Source organism: Octopus sinensis, linkage group LG1, assembly GCF_006345805.1.
Source record: "Octopus sinensis linkage group LG1, ASM634580v1, whole genome shotgun sequence".
Lineage (NCBI taxonomy): Eukaryota > Metazoa > Mollusca > Cephalopoda > Octopoda > Octopodidae > Octopus > Octopus sinensis.
In genome coordinates this window covers 125,645,823-125,652,530 of record NC_042997.1, presented here as the reverse complement: position 1 = coordinate 125,652,530, position 6,708 = coordinate 125,645,823, and positions in this window count along the sequence as shown.

The following is a 6,708-nucleotide window of genomic DNA, read 5'->3' as shown; positions in this document are numbered from 1 at the left end:
GTACTTTCTTTTATTTTGCACTATAAATATTCTCGAAGATGGCATGGAACTCAAACAATTTTATTCTGCAGACATTTTTTAAAAATTGCAAATGTAAGTAACCATTATTTCCGAACACACCAGTTTTATGCAGTGATACTAAGATAACGATAGAGCTGCATCTAAGATATGTGGCAATTAATTTATAAGCTGAAAATTATTTTCATACATAAGGATGTGTCAATACGAAAGAACTTAGAGTACAGATGTCCGTTTGATGTTACATTAGAGTTTTGAAATTTAGGCAACGTAATATCAAAATCTTTGAAGTGGCGATGATTCAGTCAGAGAAGGAAGGAAAGTAACTCTTTGGAAAGAAATAGGAAGTTACGTTCTGACCGGAAGTCTGCTTGTAACAAATATTCATCTAAACCAATGGTTTTGAACCAGGGACCATGTGACCCCTGGGGTCCAGATTTTTGGGAGTCCATGTATGCAAAATAGTAAATAGGGGATCCACAGTAGCATTTTAAGGGTCTATGAAAAAAATGTTGCTTTTGATATGTTTATTTCAAAAACAACAGTAGTGATACCAGGTTTCAGACGCCATTTTGGGATTTTCATCTGCACATGCGAAAGTATCAGTATTCTGGAAGGCCTACCGGAAGTCCCTCATGCGCATGCGCAGTCATCATCAGCAGCTAGGATTGACAGCTATTTTCTCTCTTCGGCCCCCGACATCCGACCAGACATGACGCGACTGAGACCAGCTCCGTGGAGCTGGCATTCTAATGGCGAGCGACGTTGCGAGTCTGTGAAAATGCCTTTGTATTTTGTGTCTAACTACCAACCCTGCTGCTTCCACCCAGGCGTCCACGCTACCGATGTCCAGAGATGAAATGCCTATTTCGGCGAGAATAAATTATTATTGTTATTTGTTCGGAGATTCGTGTTCCTGCTATTTTCCCTTTCTATAACTATGTAAGGAGATGTGATGGCGCCCAGCAAGTGCGAATATCACATAAAATCCTACACAACTATGTCCTTTCTCTAATGTTTTACATAGTTCAACATGCTTCCAGGCACTGAAACATATTCTTTCAGTCAGTGCTATTATAAACCTACTCAAGTGAACGTGTGAAAAACAAAATAAGAATTTTGAAAAACCTATCTATAAAACTAGTTTTTAAACATTGAATAACTATGGAGTGGGGCACCAGAGTAAAATAGTAATAATGATATGGGCCCATAGGTAAAAAAAAAATGGTTGAGAACCACTGATCGAAAGGCACTTAAAGGTCAGGTAGTGTTTAAACTGGGTAACAGGTTAAGTCAAGTCTATCACCAGAAACACACTGGTTCCTTCTAAAATAATCCCTCGCTATATCGCGGTTCACCTATCGCGGATTATTATTTAAGCTTATGTCGATTCCTCCGTAGTGTTGTTTTGCATTTATAATAAAATAAATATATACAAATTATAAAAAAAAAAAAAAATACAGTACAGCACTGTTCCTACTTCGCGGATTGTCACCTATCTTGGAGGGTTTTGGAACGTAACACACGCGATAATCGAGGCATTACTGTAATGAATTTCATTCACAAAGCTTTGATTGACTCAAAACGATGTTATGAGACTTATGTGCTGTGTGGCGGGATTGATCCCAAAGCCATGTAACTGAGAAACAGACATTTTAACCACACAACTATGCCCATGTGGAGGTTGAAAATGCACATAAAGCTCATGTGTAGCTCACAGCAAAAGCCTCTTTTTGAGTATTTGCCTACATATTTGGTACTGAAATTATTTTGTTCACGAATTCAATCGACGGACAAGATGTTTCGGATTTTTCTAATGCAAACATTAGCTGAAAGATATTGAATAGCAACAACATATGAGAACTTCATAAAAAACTGCAAAAATCATTCAGATTATTAGCAAGATATAATCTTTACATTACTCAACAGCAAGTAAAATCAACAGGGAAGAAATGTGTGTTGTTTTTTTTTCTATGAATAATCTTGAAATAAATCATGGGAAATCCATTTGTAATATTTTTAGATTATTTACTATTCTTTATTATTATTATTATTTTTTTTTTGGAAAATCCATTTCCTTGCAAATCTAATTCATATTGATTGTAGGGAACATTTTTTCCAGATATCTGAATACCTTAACGTTAATCATAAAGATTTTTTTTTTCAAACAATTATTAAAAAAAAAATGTATATTAACCTTATATGATCGGAGAAAAAGCAACCGAGTTGTTTAAACAATAGCAAGATTTAATAAACCTTTGTTATAACATGTAATTTCTTGTACACAATCTGTTTCATTCTTTCTCTCTATCGCTCTGTCTCTCTATCGTCGTGTGTGTGTGTGTGTGTGTGTGTGTGTGTGTGTGTGTGTGTGTGCGCGTGTAATTATGTGCATAGAATTACGCTAAAAACATGTATATAATACAAACACAAAGAATTGATTTTTCCAAGGTAAATATATATATATATATATATATATATATATATATATATATATATATATATATATATATATATATATATATATATATATATATATACATACATACATACATACATACATACATACATACATACATACATATATGCATACATACATATACACATTGGTTATTATAAAATTCATTAATTAAATTTGTGACCTTTGCATGAATTAGAGGTCTTTAGCTTGAAGTTAGTGATATCTAATTGGATCTGAGAGATTCAATTTGATTCAATTTGAAATTAGGGGTTTTAGATTTAAAGTATGGTCTTAATGACAAAGAGAAGTAATTCTTTTGTAAAAAGGGAAAAAAATAAATAAAAATATTTGCGATAATCTCTCTCCCTCCTCCTCCTCTTACAACCACCACTACCATCATCATCATCATCATCATCTACAAGCGAGTAAATGTCGACGGTGTGTAGATAACGTCTAACTATACAGATACTGTGTGTTGATATTAACTTGTTATGCAAACATATCGAAAGGATATTGAAGATATTGACTCGATGGACACACATTTAGCTATTGATTGCACAATTACAGCGCGTAGATGTTGACAAGATAGACGCAGTACGTAGATGTTGGTTAGACGGAGACATGGCGGACATATTGACTACACAGATACAGTATGTAGATCAGGGATAGTGAGACGTATTGTATTTCAGTAGATAGAAACGTTATATACGTGTTTGACTGCATAGATGTAGATGTGTGTTACAAGGAGAGGTTTTTTTTGAAGTCGACTACAGAGTCAGAAAGTGTAGATGTTGACGATATGAATAGACTGTGTAAATGATGACTGTTAATTCAGCGTTAAGTTGTCTACTGGATAGATACATACAATGAGTAGGTGTTAATTGAGCAAATATTACTGAAGGCAATAGAAAAGAGACAATATTTAAAGCAGGTGAAGGCGGCAAGCTGGCAGAAACGTTAGCACGACGGGCGAAATGCGTAGCCGTATTTCGTCTGCCGTTACGTTCTGGGTTCGTAATTCCGCCGAGGTCGACTTTGCCTTTCATCCTTTTGGGGTCGATTAAATAAGTACCAGTTATGCACTGGGGTCGATGTAATCGACTTAATCCCTTTGTCTGTCCTTGTTTGTCCCCTCTATAATTAGCTCCTTGTGAGCAATAAAGAAATAAGAAACATTAGTACACCGGGCGAAATGCTTAGCGGTATTTCGTCTGTCTTTACGTTCTGAGTTCAAATTCCGCCCAGGTCGACTTTGCCTTTCATCCTTTCGGGTTGATAAATTAGGTATCAGTTGCGTACTGGGGTCGATCTAATCGACTGGCCCCCACCCCCCCAAATTTCGGACCTTGTGCCTAGAGTAGTAAATAATATTTAAAGCTGGTGAAGCAGGGGCGGACTGAGAGTATTAAGGGCCTTCGGGCATAACTGTTTACCTGGCCCCTTTGAATGTGTGTTTTAGTAGAATTAACATGTAGAGTGCGGGGCCATCAGAGCTTCGGGCCCTCGAGCAGTGCCCGATTGACCGACGGCTCAGTCCGCCCTTGAGGTAAAGGCATGTCATCGATAATGTCATAGATTACAATGAAAAGACTTTCATGACTCAACTGTTTTATTGATCAAAATCGATTGGTTAATTAGGTAATTAGTTAACTAATTAACTCATAATAATGAAAAGTGAAATACACTCCTAATGTACAAGCAAAATTGTGTGGTAAGGTATAAACTAACAGCCTCAGTAACAACGACAAATTAATAATGATAATAATAATAATAATAATAATAATAAATAATAATAATAATAATAATAATAATGATAATAATAATAATAATAATAATAAGGATTATTGTTATTATTATTAGGCGTAGGAATGGCTGCGTGGTAAGTAGCTTTGCTTACGAACTACATAGTTCCGGGTTCAGACCTACTGCGTGGCACCTTGGGCAAGTGTCTTCTACTATAGCCTCGGGCCGACCAAAGCCTTGTGAGCGGATTTGGTAGACGGAAACTGAAAGAAGCCCGTCGTGTATATATATATATATATATAATATATATATATATATATATATATATATATATATATATGTGTGTGTGTGTGTGTGTGTGTGTGTGTGTGTATATATATATATGTATGTGTGTGTATATGTTTGTGTGTCTGTGTTTGTCTCTCCAACATCGCTTGACAACTGATGCTGGTATGTTTACGTCCCCGTAACTTAGCGGTTCGGCAAAAGACACCGATAGAATAAGTACTAGGCATGCAAAGAATAAGTCCTGGGGTCGATTTGCTCGACTAAAGGCGGTGCTCCAGCATGGCCGCAGTCACATGACTGAAACAAGTAAAAGAGTAAAAGAGTAAGAAAAAATTGTTAGCAGTAATATTTCTTAAGTGAAGCAAGGGAAAGAACTCTGAAATTTAAATCGCCTGATGGAGGTATGTTGTGTGGAGTGAGTATTACCACTGGATTGTAATAGCGACGGATATGTTCAGGTCTTAAACCTTCTCAGCAACGCATAGTCAAAATGTAACTCGTAGATCTTAGAATGACATTCAGAGTATGTAGTTTTTGCGTCAAAATTATACAATGATTAGGTATTTTAAAATAATAATTTATAACGCGAAAATAAGATCAGAATCTTTTGTGGAGTGGAAGCAATTAAATCAATTAGACCTCAAACACTGAATTGGAACGTTGTTCCAGCTATCCCCAAAATTATGAACGGGAAAGTTGACCTAAGGCAGAAGAGATAAACAAATACAGGAACCTGACCGGTCGCTATCAGTTTGTGCGGGTCATCGTCGAAACCTCAGATGTTTTTGGACCCCACACTGCTGATTTCTTCAGCAAAATCGGGATAACTGCGGCCCGCTTGAAGAATGAGCCCTGCGAGGTCGAGTAGCTGTTGCAATGAGTGCCTCTGGCCATTCTGCGCGACAACGCTTTTGCAATCATGTCTGCAAGGCGCCGCTAAACACGCCATTTATTCTAAGATGTACAACCCATCACACTCTACCTACCTTCTGCAGCTTAACCTCCCCCCCGCCATGTTTTCTTTTACCTTGTTTCCTTGGTGAGGCAGTTATGGAAATTTTCTCTCGATAATTTCATCTTTTATATTTTAAAGTTTGCTCTTTTTTTTTTCTCCCTGTCAAAATATGTTGTTAATAAAATCTGCACTTAATTTCACAATTGGAAATCGAAAAATGTTCAGAAAACTTTCAAATTCGAGAAAAAGCAATATCAGAGATTTTGATTTGAAGTCAGAATATAGAGAGAATAACAATAAAACTGAATATTTGCCTATATTTGCTAACCGTTGCCCACATTCCCCGTTAATTCTCAAACCGGCATTATCCTTTATATATTCCGTTCGTCTTTTTTTTTTTTACGACATCCTTTTGAAATTGAAGAATTCAAAATGTAAATTAACTGGTTTAATATCGCCTGGCTAAGCAGTGAAAAGTCGTTTCTATTGGCAGATGTTCGATCAAGCCATAACTTAAGGAGCCATAAGTCTATTTTTATAAGTTCAGTTAAGATATAATATGTCGAATTTGATTCCGGTTAGCTGAGACATAACTAAGACTTAACGATCACTTAAACAAACACACACATTAACTCACACACACACACACACACACACACACACACACACACACACACACACACACACATACACACACACACACACACGCTCACATTCATACGCACGCACATACACGCATACACACATGTACAAACACATTCCCTAACAGCAAAAATCGATTCAGCAGAACATTGGCAACTTACATACACATACATATATGTGTGTTATGTGTGTGTGCATTAAATTATGTATGTGTGTATGTATATATGTGTATGGATGTACATGTATATTTATATATACGTGGTCTGATCAATAAGTATCCGGACGGTTGCCTTAGTAACGAAGCTAAAGCACGCAACGTAAAGTCGCTTGGTAAATATTGACCTTGAACTCTGCTTTGCATGCGCACGAAGTTTTAACGTTCTAACTCACTTCTACTGTTTACAGCAGTGCTTGGAAGGAAGGTGTGTAGTGTTTGATTTTCGCTTTGACCACGACAAAGAAAGTTGAGCTGAGAATCTGCATCAAATTTTGCCAAAAGCTTGGCGATACCTGCTCACAGGTCTTAATAAAGTTTTCAAAAAAGTTTTCATCGTTCTCGACACAATCTAGGAATTTTTGTGCAACTGAAACCCGAATTTCT